Genomic DNA, 13,657 nt, shown 5'->3' with positions numbered 1-13,657 from the left:
AGGATGGTCTCGAACTCCTGAGACCATGATCCGCCCGTCTCGGCCTCCCAAAGTGCTGGGATTACAGGCTTGAGTCACCGCGCCCGGCAAGGAATATAATTTCTATGTTCTAAAAAAAAAAACAGTGCTTTCTTATTTTTCTTTCAAGAGGGTAACCTAAAAGTATGAGAAAACATTTTTTTATGGCCAAGTATTTTCTAAAGTCAAGTACAAATATTATCTTAATATTGTACAAAACATCCAGAATATAATCTGGACTTTTTAGTAACTAAATAATTTGACTATCCTAATGTGGCCATCTCATACCCAATTTGCTGATTTTAGACTAAAATAGTCAAGTAAATATAAAGCCCCAGAATGAACAAAACTTGCCTAATTCCAGCAATTTCATTTTCAGGCAAAATACATCATTTTGTAAGGATGTGGTAATACACTGTACAAACAGATCAATTTATATATTTACATGTTTTTAAGAGTAATAATATAGTATAATGGTTATGAGAACAAATTCTTAAGGTAGACTGGCTCTATTTGAATCCTAGCTCCTCCAGTGACTAGTCATATGACTGAGTAAGTCATTCAGCCATCCTATGCTTCAGTTCCCCCTTTTGAAAACTGGTTATATTATTAGCATGTACCACATAGACTTGTTACAAAGATTAAATTAGCGAACACATGTAAAACTTGTGGAACAATTTGGCGCACAGTGAGTTGCAGTGTCTGCTAACACTTGCTAATGTTGTTTTCATACATTACATCATTTAATCTTCAAATTAAGCAAGATATTTAAGTAGGACAGATACAAGCCATCTTTGTCTCTTTTTTATGCACTAAATCCCATAAGCTGTATTTTTTGTTTCATGAGTGAATGTGTGCGTGTGTGTGAATGAGTTAAAATCCTGCACACATGCCTTGTACCCTGAGATTATAAATTTCACAATGCCTTGTATACCACAGTCTCTAATTAAGAGCAAGGTAAATGTTTGAGATAGATATGGTAATTACCCTGATCTGAACACTATACATTACATGTATCACAGTATCACTGTGTGCCTGATAAATATGTACAGTATGTGTCACTTCAAAGAAATTTTTTAAAGAATGTTATGGTAGAATACTGATAAAAATGATACTGGGTTTATGCATCAATTTGTTGGACACTGATAAGAACTTGCAAATAAGTGAATGAAAAGATAATGGTCAGAAATATAATTCTTTACTAGGCAATATTAGCAAATAAAAATTTAGAGGTAAGGAATTCAGATAGGAAAACACAGATTCTACCTGTACTATTATTTAGCAGCTGAGGAAATGTAGACCTCCTAAATCTAAGTGGTTTGTCTATTAATGATCATCCATTTGGAAGAGTTAAAGTAAGTTCACCACAACTATCAATGTTTATTTATATTAAGTACCTGTGTATCATTTGATTGCATTTCTTAAAATACCACAAATTCTTCTGGAGTCACACCCAGAGCCCCCTTTCCAGACCACTGCTCAACCCAAGTGAGTCAGCCTGGGGTCCACTCTCAGTTCCAGCTGAACCACTACCAGTGCCCATTTCCTCATCCTGCCTCAGAGCTGAGGCCTCCAGAGGATTCCACTCTGCAATTTACCTGACAAGGAAAAATCATATTATTTGTTATAGACAAATTAAAATCTATTAATAAAATCATAACCAAAATGTTGAAGGAACTTGCAACCATATAAAATAAAAATAAATAAATAAATAGCCCAGCTGAGGAAACTGGGCTGATCAGCAGGGAACCGTGAGGGTTACAGTTATCATGGTCGTGATAACTGACTTGGACTAGGTGAGAGGCAGAGATAGGGAACAAGAATTGAATTGGCTCTTATGTTACTTCCAGCTGGAGACCTGGAACTAGTGACTAAAATTAAAGGAGATAGATTTGGACTTAAGAGACAGAAGACTTATTGACACTAGAAGGTAAAACAGGTTCTTTGTGTGGTTCTGGGTTCCTTATCCTGGAGCTAGAAAGGGAAGCAGGGGCTAGAGAACAACTTGTTAAAGATGCGGTAGAGAATATTCCAAACCAACGGGATGGGTAGCTGTACTGAGCAACCTTTGAAGTCTGAAAAATCAGAATCTGTGGCACTCTAAAACTATGAAATATAAGGAAAACATGAATAAACTGAAGCTCACAAAAATAATTTCTAAGAAAGCTTTCCATTATCAAGATGAAATTTTCACATATCTAAAAATGAAAATGCAATAGGCTATTAAATATATATATATATATATATATATATGTACTGTCACTGCAGTAAGCATTTTTACATACTGTTGTGTATTGGACTGTGTTTCCAGAATATCTTTAAGTCCTAACTCCCAGATCTTATTTGGAGATAAAATCTGTATAGATATAATCAAGGTAAACCATGAGGTCATACTGAATTAGGATGGGCCCTAAATCCTATGAATGATGTCCTTTACGAAGGAGAGATTTGAGACCCATGTACACTCAGAAAAGAAGGCCACGTGAAGATGAAGGATTAGATTGTTGCTATGTGGCCACAAGCCAAGGAACGCCAAGGAAAACCAAGGATTGCCAGTAGCCACCAGAAGCTAGAAGAGGCAAGGAAAGATTCCTTCAGAGCATGGCCCTGCCAAACACCTTAATTTCAGATTTCTAGCTTCCAGAATAGCCTCTACTCCAAGAGTAAAGTAAATACACTTCTGTTGTCTTATGCCAATTCACTTACAGTAATTTGTTATGGCAGCCCTAAGAGTCTAATAAATATGATTTATTTAATTTGTTTCTTACAGCAACACAAAGGAAAGTATTAATATTATGATCTCCATTGACAGATTTTTTTTAAAAAAAGCTAAGATCTAAGAGGTCAGAAAACTTGGTCAAGGTCATATGCCAGAAAACAGCAGAATAAGATGCCTCCATCCAGCTCCATATTCCTGGGAATCCCATTCCCTGCTCCATGTTACCTCCAACAAACATGCATTCACTTAGAGAACATCACAGTTTCCATTCGACTATTCTCACACATCTCACGGTAGTACGGTTTTTAGCAGCCACCATCTCTAGTGAGCTAGGGGTTCTAGCAGAACCTGATTTAGGTGGGATAGGTAAAGTCCAGGAACCAGAATCAAAGTGCAGATCCCTAATGGCTTCTCTTTAGACCAGGTAAGTGCCTGTACTCACCTCCTGGGTAGCCACACCCTTCCTCCAGTCCCATGTCTCATCTAAAATATTTTATGTTCTAAATTATGATTTATTGGGAATAAAATATAATCAAAGGTCTGTACTGAAGACTTTCTATAGGGAGAAAATACTTGCTTGTACAAATAAATATTCTTAGTTGTTAACTTTAACAATCAGGAAACAATGCTGGGGACGACCGTTTGAAGCAATCACTGGTTTCTATTTTAGTCAAAGGACTGATCTAAAAGGGTCATAAGTCTTTGTTACACCTTTAAAAAGATTTTTTAAACCACATATACAGAAAGCAACAAAGAAAGCTACAATGATGGGTGAGCTTCTGAGGAACTCTGATGGAGGCTGACATCCGCCTCTCACACATGTGGCTATCATCTGGATGCTCATCTGTTTCTTTGCTGAGAGAAGGAGCTTTTGGCATGAGAAATCCACTGACTGCTGGTAAGCTGCTTCCAGGCAAGCCTCCAAGTGCTTACCTGCCTGTTCGAGAGAACATTTTAAAAAATTTATATATACATGCTAATAAAAACTAAACCAAACAATGTACCCAGGTACTTTTTAAAAGCCACTGCCATACTATGTCATTGTATTTGGAAAATTGCTAAATTTTACTTCTGAGTAAACCCTTCATAACTGACATGCTGGAAATATATACGTGTGTGTGTGTATGTGTGTGTGTGTATATATATTAGTAGGCTATGTTATATTTATATTCTAGTAGGATACTGTTATGGATACATCTATATATTTTATTTTTTTATTTTATTTTTTTTTGAAGTGAGGGTTTTTTTTTGTTTATTTATTTTTTTATTATACTTTAAGTTCTAGGGTACATGTGCATAACGTGCAGGTTTGTTACATATGTATACTTGTGCCATGTTGGTGTGCTGCACCCATCAACTTGTCAGCACCCATCAATTCATCATTTATATCACGTATAACTCCCAATTTATTTTATATATATCACTATCATATGTATCATATATGATGTATGATTTTATATCAGATATCATATATATCATATATCAGATATACATCTGAGATATATATAAGATGATATATATGATACATATATCAGATATATATTTAATATGAGATATATTTCTAATATCTCATATATACACATATATATGCGTGTGTGTGTGTGTGTGTGTGTGTGTGTGTTGTATCCATAACAGTATCCTACTAGTATGGTCTTAAACCTCTAGAATATAGCTACCTATACATAGATAGATAGATAGAAAGATAAACAGATAGATAGATAGATAGATAGATAGATAGATAGATAGATAGACAGGCAGATAGATAGAGGTCAGAAAGCCACTGCAAAACCTGTTTCAATTCCCAGGATGAAAGCAGGGTTTTTCTTCAAAGGAAAAGCCCCTAGACTAGAGGTGACTTACTCTGACATTCCAAAGTCACCCAACATTTATTGGGTAGATACTTCCTGCCTTGAAGCTCTGTGGTAGACTGGGGTTACAACAGTGATGAAACAACAAGGCACAACAGCATGATGAGTGGAGAAACACTGGCTTGAGAGTCAAGTTTCAATTCCCAAGTCGCTTGTTCACTAGCTGTGCTGCCCTGCGCATCTCACCTGTGCACGAAATCATAAGATCAACCTCACAGGCTGTTAGGAGTATTCAATGAGATGCTGCATGTACAGCACCTAGCCAGGCCCTGCAAGTGTCGCCATGCCTCAATAAGTGTTCCTTCCTTTCCCTCCCAGTGGGAACCCATGCCCTCCTTTGGACAGTAGCCTCAGATTCATATGGGTCTTATTCTATTGTCAGTGCCTCAGTGTATCAGACACATCCCTCCTGAGCAAACCTCAGGCCTCCTGTCCTGTCCTTGAGGTAGGAGGCTATGGAGCATGTTCAATTTCTCTGGGTATAGCATAAAGAGGAGCTCCTGAAAACAGACTGGTTGCGAAAGAGTGAGATTTGAGGTCATGTTTAGGATTTCATACTTTCTCATAATAGTAATTGGAGCCATCAAAGGGCTTAAAGCAGAATTTCCCTTTTAAAGGTTTACTCTACCACCGGAGACAGGCAGGGACACATGAGGACTTTTGAAGTATTTTAGTCAAAAGATACTGGGATTTTGAGTTGGGGGACGGACGGTTGTCAATGGAGAGAAAAACAATTGAATGGATTTAAGGAAAAATTACAAGTGAAATGTCTGGTTGGAGATTGATTAGACATGAAGTAGAGGGAGAGAGAAAAAAATCAATAACACATTCACAATGAACAAGATCTTAGAATAAACTTAAAGTATAATAAAAAAATAAAATAAAATAAAATAAAATAAAATAAAAAAGAAACTGACATTAATAAAAGATCTTAGAATAATATTTGGCACATAATGAACATCTGATAAATGCTAGTGATTGTTATTTGATTTTTATACTTTATACACAATGTATTAAAATATACACAAATTACATATAAATTCATTTTTTTAGTACAAAATTATGAAAGGATTTCCTGTAACTTTGTTCCTGAAATTCTTTGGCTAAGCATCTCACTGAATTTACAATTGGTTATAATTTTATGATAATCATTTTGCATACTCAGAAATTCTTACAAAAAGAGAAATCTAAATTACAGTTTATTTCCAAATGTCATGAAAATTTTATGAATACTAATTTTAACAATTAATGAAGTTGACTTGATATTATATTTTGTAGGCATTTCATTAAACATTTATCAATGCTAGTTTTATGGTTTTATTTTTTGGACTTTGGAAGATATTGTTTGTTTTCAGGGCTCAAATATTTCCAAAGGACTTTAAAAAAGCTACTAGGACCTAAGCTATGTGCCTGTCATGCCTAACGAATACTATGAATCTGAAATGGTGGACACCTGAGAAAGAATAGCCTGAAGCTAGGGTTGTTAACACCTAGGATTCTGTGAAAAAGAAAAAATTTGGAGAAAACGGCATAATGTGATGTGATTTTTTTGGAATTCTTATTCATTGGTTCCCAGGCGCTCTCAGCCTTAACATGGGGAGTTTAACAAATGTCATCATAGTTTAATAAACACCATTTACCCATTTCATCTTATTTATCTGTAAATGAAGGCTTAAGAAATATACACTTTGTGGCCAGGCGCGGTGGCTCAAGCCTGTAATCCCAGCACTTTGGGAGGCCGAGACGGGCGGATCACGAGGTCAGGAGATCGAGACCATCCTGGCTAACACGGTGAAAACCCGTCTCTACTAAAAATACAAAAAAACTAGCCGGGCGAAGTGGCGGGCGCCTGTAGTCCCAGCTACTCGGGAGGCTGAGGCAGGAGAATGGCGTAAACCCGGGAGGCGGAGCTTGCAGTGAGCTGAGATCCGGCCACTGCACTCCAGCCCCGGCGACAGAGTGAGACTCTGCCTCAAAAAAAAAAAAAAAAAAAAAAAGAAATATACACTTTGTTGTACTGTTTAAGATGAAAATCACTGCATATGAATGATTATCCTCTGAAAGTACTGTGCTTTCAAAAAGATAGCAAGCATTACTTCTTAGAAAGGCATTTTTTTTTAGCTTGAAAGGACATTAAAAATCACATCAGTGAAAAAGGGGAAATGGCTTGCCCAAGATCATTTAGCAGCTACTGACCAACGGAGTCACTTCCAGGAATATCTTGACTAGTTATTTCCAGTGTTGGTGGCTTTGAGGGACAACTGAGTGCTACTCAGGGACTGCAGTCTTGAATCTCCATATCAGCTCATATGGCATTCAAAGTGTTCATACTCTGGTCCCATATATAAAGGCAACATCCTTAGAAATCACCGTGAAAAGGGGAAGCCTCATACACCATTGGTGGGAATGCAAATTAGTATAGTCTCTGGAGAAGAGTATTGAGGTTCCTCAAAAAACTAAAAGAAGTTCCTTATGATCTGGCAATTTCAGTACTGGGTATATATCCAGAAGAAAGGAAATCAATACATCAGAGAGATGTCTGTACTCTCATGTTTATTGCAGCACTATTCACAATAGCCAAAATATGGAATCAACCCAAGTGCCCATCAATGGATAAAGAAATTGTGGTAATTAAAGCAGACCAGGTTTCATAGCATACATAATCCCACAAATTACATCTTTAATAAATTTACTTTTAACTGAGTTACATTAAAAGTTTGTGTGCCCAGACATAGCCTCAAAACTATGTCCATACTACACTGAAGGACTGAAATAACTATAGATGGACATTTTTTAAATGTGTTTTCCATGGTAGAATAAATACCTTTTGTTTTTGTTGATTCATAAATAATTTTCCCTTTAATGTATTGCAGGTTAAAATATTTAAATTTTCTACAGGAAAGGATACTTCTTTGTGGAATAAAAGAGACTTTCAAAGCTAGACTGTATTGTTGAAATCCAGTGCAGCAAAGTATTCATCGGTGGCTCCACATCACTTCCTAAATCATAAGTCTTACTTGTTGCTAATTTAACTTTTAAAATGCATTTTCAAGTGATATCTTGACATTTCCCTTTTCATCCGCCCCAAGTATGAAAGGGGTGGGCGTGCATAACGTAGGACAGGTAACCGAGTGTCTCTCACTTGCCAAGTTTCAATTAGGATGACACCGATTTATTAGTGTTTGCATAAATTTTATCTTCATTGAAAAATACATGAGAGGCCGGGCGCGGTGGCTCACGCCTGTAATCCCAGCACTTTGGGAGGCCAAGACGGGCGGATCACGAGGTTAGGAGATCGAGACCACCCTGGCTAACATGGTGAAGCCTTGTCTCTACTAAAAATACAAAAATTAGCCGGGTGCGGTGGTGGGCGCCTGTAGTCCCAGCTACATGGGAGGCTGAGGCAGGAGAATGGTGTGAACCGGAGCTTGCAGTGAGTGGAGATCGCACCACTGCACTCCAGCCTAGGTGACAGAGCGAGCCTCTGTCTCAAAAAAGAAAGAAAGAAAGAAAGAAAGAGAGAGAGAGAGAGAGAGAGAGAGAGAGAAAGAAAGAGAGAGAGAAAGAAAGAAAGAAAGAAAGAAAGAAAGAAAGAAAGAAAGAAAGGAAAGAAAGAGAGATACATGAGAAAAAGTATTATAAATATTAACTCATATAGACAAACACCATGATAAAATATTTCCCCCTCACAGTTCAGATTTACTGAAAGTCAATTGTATCAATGCCTAAGTTATTTTCTTATTTAAAACCAGCTAGAAATGTTGACTTTATATAATTGTAAGAAATTCCCTATGTTCATTGTGATCAAACAGTGTCAAGCTATCAAAATCTTTATGATTTCAAGTACTTTTTTTTAAAAGACTAAGTATACATTATTAATAAATGCATGGATGCACAGAGAATTCATATAAGCAGATATAATAATTCTGGAAGAATGAGGTATGTGGTCATGAGGCCCTCCATGGAGACCCTGTCATTCTGGTTTAGAATTGCTGCATTTTTTCTCTCCTCTATTCTAAAATACTTTCAATTATCTACAAGCTGTGGCAGACTGATGACAAGTGTCAACCAACTTTCTCTCACATAAACCCTTTTACCAGAGACACCAGTAACTAAAAATTAGAGAGGAGAAGAAATTACATTGTTTTTAGATCATACATATTATTTTATTGTCAAACCTCCCATTACAAGAAATTCATTTGAAAGAGTATTTTTCCAGGCAACAATGACAATATAGGCTGGCTAAGAAATACATTAACCAGGCTGGGCACGGTGGTTCACACCTGTAATGCCAGTACTTTGGGAGGCAGAGGAGGGTGGATCACCTGAGGTCAAGATGTTCAAGACCAGCCTGGCCAACATGGTGAAAACCTCTCTCTACTAAAAACACAAAAAAAGGCGGGGCTAGGTAGTGCACAACTGTAGTTCCAGCTACTTGGGAAGCTGAGGGAAGAGATTCACTTGAGCTGGGAGGCGGAGGTTGCATTGAGCCTTGGTGATGGAGTGAGACTCTGTCTCAAAAAAAAAAAAAAAAAAAGGAAAAAAAGAAAGAAAAGAAATTAACCACCTCTCAGTTGAATATTTAACAATGAAAATAGGTTCAGATATTAGATTTTGCTGCATCATTTTGGACAAAAATTCCAGCAACTTTTCTGAGCTTCTGGATCATTTCAAACGAAGATTATCTTGAAACTTCAAGGTAGGTTGTTTTAAAAAGGGTTGGGGTGGGTTCTGGGGATGGTTAATGGGTGCAAAAATACAGTTAGATAGAATGAATACGATCTAGTTTTTGATAGCACAACAGGGTGGACTATAGTCAGCAATAAGTTATTGTACATTTTTAAAAAATAAAAAAAAAATAGAATTGGGATGTTTCTAACACAAAGAAATGATAAATGCTTGAGGCGATGGGTACCACATTCACCCTGATATGACTATTGTACATTGGATGCCTGTATCAAAACATCACATGTATCCAGTAAGTATATATACCTACTACATACAGATAAAAATTAAAAATAAAATAAAAACAAATGAGGAAACAAAACACACTGCTACCATTTGTAACCACTTTAATGTGTGAATCGGGATTTTCTCAATATTGTGAAACCAAATAATATAGAAATCAATTTGATGCTACAGTTGATACAAGGTTACAACTATCTTCTCTAATATACCTTTTAAATTTTTGTGCTAATCAAAGTAATTTCATTGCTCTTAACAGATTTATAATAAGCATATTATATGAATTTGAACTAAATATGTATCTTTATATAAAAAATCTTAATCTGATTTCTATACTGGAGTTTCATATAAGAATATTATTTTAGAAACTTCCTTTGAACAATACCAGTATAAATAAAAGACAAGTGAAATTCTAAAACAGAAATATTGGAGGTGGGAGGGACTGATAATACTAGGTATTTTAAGGTCTGAAGTAGAGTTGTGAAGAGGTATGGGAAATTTCCTAAAGAACGCTGATAACACTCTCATCTTGAAACAAGAAGTGGAAAAACACACTACATATATTTTAATATACAACCTATTTAGCTTCAAAAAGTTGCTAACAGATGAAACTTCGTGTTCATAAAAAAGAAAGAGATTGAACTAAAAATTAGTTAGACTCTATAGTTCTCTGAACTAGTCTTAGGAGAAAATCAACCAAAAATAAATACCAGAATAATAACTGCAGAAAATTTGCTGGATGTAGGGTTGTGAAATTTTTTTTAACATTTTGCCATATTTACTTTTTTTCTTTTAAAATATGTTTAATTGACACCTAATATTTGTACATAGGTATGGGGCAAAGTGTGATGTTTTGCAACATGTATACATTGTGTAATAATCCAATCAGGGTACGTAGCATATACATCACCTCAAACACTTATCATTTCTCTGCAATGAGAACATTCCAAATTGTCTCTTATAGCCATTTTAAAATATACAATATTGTTAACTATAGTCATGCTGCTGTGCAATAACATACAAGAACTTATTTCTTGTTTTTATTATCTGTACTCCAGTTATTTCCAGACAGATCATGTGGTCTTAATCCTCAAAACCTTTTCAACTTCTCCGTTTAACTGAAACATTCTTCTCTGCTCTGCTCTTGCCAAACCCTAGTTCACCACTCAAAGCTCCATTCAAAAGTTGCCTCCTTCAGAGAGTCTTTCTCAATTCCTCCAGGCACAATTCACCTCTATTACAGCACTATCATTTTAACTGTAATTATTAGTTTTGAAAATCTATCACCCCATGACACTATATTATTCTCAAGGGCAATAAGTGTGTATTATTCCTTTTTGTATTCCAGCAACTATTACAGCACCAAGCACATGCAAAATCGATGCTGGGTCCATATTTGTTGAATGGATGAGCTTAAACACATGCACACACATGAATACCCACATATACATTCTGCTCATATTAATGTACTGTGCTATCTCCAGTAGTTTATTTCACCATCTGTAAAATGGCTTTATCTCTCCTGATTAGCGTTTTAAAAACCTATAGAAATATTTTTTGAAAGCAGGGGAAACTTTCTTTTGAAGAAAAACTCGAATCTCTAAAAATATACATAATGATGCCAAAAGTAATCATACATTTGACAAATAATATTTGGGCACTAGGCACTGACAGGAGAGGTCTCTCTTGTATATTATAGAACACACTTGAAACTCTTTACACTGTAGCCAATTAATATTGTTTATGATAAAAATATGATGGTGATAGGAATGATAAGTCTGATGGCATTTATTCCTTTCAAGAAGAGACTGCAATAATTAATTAAGGTAAGATTAAGTAATACTAATACAAAGAAAGGCACTATATAAAAAGCTGTTTCAGGCCGGGCACAGTGGCTCAATCCTGTAATCCCAGCACTTTGGGAGGCCGAGGCAGGTGGATCACAAGGTCAGGCGTTCAAGACCAGCCTGGCCAACATGGTGAAACCCCGTCTCTACTGAAAATACAAAAATTAGCCAGGTGCGGTGGCACCCACCTGTAATCCCACCTATTCAAGAGGCTGAGGCAGGAGAATCACTTGAACCCATGAGTCAGAGGTTGCAATGAACCGAGATCGCACCACTGCACTCCAGCCTGGGAAACAGTGAGACTCTGTCTGAAAAAAAAAAAAAAAAAAAAAAAATGTTTCAAAGTCCAAACGAGTCCCCACTTTAACAGTTAATGGGATTAAAGGGATTAAAAGAATTTGTTCAAAATAAGTAGTGCCATCCAACAAGAGCTCTTCAAGTTCACAAAGCATTTACTTTTCGTGGATGCATCGGTTACTTGTCTCTTTTGATCTAACATGAGTTCATTTTCTATCACCATGTAGTCTTTCCCATTTCAAATATCCTACACTGATTGGTTTAAAACTTTTTTAAATAATAAAAATAAAAATACAAGCCACCTTTCAAGAAACATTTACACATTACTAAAACCATGCACTGAAAATAGAACTCAAACTTGGAACTAATGCTCTGAATACCCTCTCTTCCCTAAAATCTGCAGAGAGCATTCTTACTAGCTAACTCAATACAAAGAAGCTGAGAATTAGCCCAGCTTCATTCTTTTTAACTTGCAGATGTAGGAGCTTGGTATCTAGTAATGATTTTAACAAAATACCATTGCAAATAAACAATGTGAGGTGTTCACAAGTTCAAAAAATTACATTGCATCTTCTCTCTCCTTTTTCTTTCTTTCTTTCCTTATTTCTTTCCTCTAGGTTTGAAAGAAATCTAACCAGTTCTTAGCCTTGCTGTTTCCATAAGGCCACTTCTAAATTGTTCCTTGATACATGTAAGTACAAGAAAAAAAAAAAAAAAAAAAGCTTTACCAGTTGTGTTCCCCACCCCGCCGTTATTTACCCAAACTACTTCATTGCCACAGTTCAGGGATGCCAGTAGTGAAGGCTCACCAGCAACTGCCAATACCCCTGAAATATCAGTACAGTAAACTAGTAGGCAGGCATCAAAGGGATTCCTAAATAACACCACGGACAGTTTTATTACCCATCAAGTAGAAAACCCACACAGAGGAGAAGCTGTCCTGGCTTTACTGTTTATTGGCCAGGTGGAACTGATTAAGGATGTGAGAATCTGTGGTAGGAATAATCATGAGCTTCTTGTGTTCAACACAAAAAAGGGTTTCACATAACCCAGCAATAGCAGGGCATTAGTGCTCCATCATTGGAGCTATTTATACTCAGAACCAGGCTAGACAGGCTGGCTCAGAGGAAGTAATATTAAGGAAGAATATAGAAGACAGAAAAGCTATTCTCAAAAACCACAAATAAAGTACAGCAGATTACAATTCCTTTGCAAATGAAAGTAAGGATTACCCCAAGTGAATTCAGTACAAGCAATATTAAAACGGATGGGTGGCTCATAGCCAGGTCTGGTTTCATTTGAAGTCCTCTTTACCAAGGAGGCCAAAAATTGCATTCCCTGCAGGAAATATTTTCTTGTCCTTAGGCTGCTTTACCAGACGTTGAAGTGGGAAAAGATGCTACTGGAGAACAGTGTGAAGAAGTTTGATCAGGGAAAGAGGCATTTTATCTTTAATCCTCACATGAAGGAAAATAGTCTTGTTTATGAAAATCACAAAGTAGCAGAATCCAGAGAGATATAATAGATGGTTAGTATTCATGGTATGAATATTCTCTACTTTGCAAAAGATTGTGATGCAGCTTTGCTTTGAATGTGCTCTTATTACATTCTACAAATGGTTTTATATTCAAAATTATATACATTTATGTTTCCATAGGTACCCATTTTGCAATCTAGAAAGGCTACTGAAAATTATCCCCAAAAATCTATATATTACATGTATTATATGAAAATAAGTTATGACTAAAGAATACAAAAATATTGACTCCACGCCCTACTGCGGTCTTCGTCGGGCGGTGCAGGGGACACAGACCCCTGGCATGTGCTAAGTGTAACGCAGGCTTTAGGATCCTCAGAATCAGCTCTTCTTATCCGCACTGGCTCCCACTGCTTGGACATGGCACCTGAGAGGCCCTCAGACTCCCCAGCCTCCACCTAGGGCG

The sequence above is a fragment of the Rhinopithecus bieti genome, unplaced genomic scaffold (assembly GCF_001698545.2).
Source record: "Rhinopithecus bieti isolate Rb0 unplaced genomic scaffold, ASM169854v2 scaffold_39529, whole genome shotgun sequence".
Classification (NCBI taxonomy): domain Eukaryota; kingdom Metazoa; phylum Chordata; class Mammalia; order Primates; family Cercopithecidae; genus Rhinopithecus; species Rhinopithecus bieti.
The sequence above is the reverse complement of the archived record's forward strand: the minus strand, read 5'-3'. Positions refer to the sequence as shown.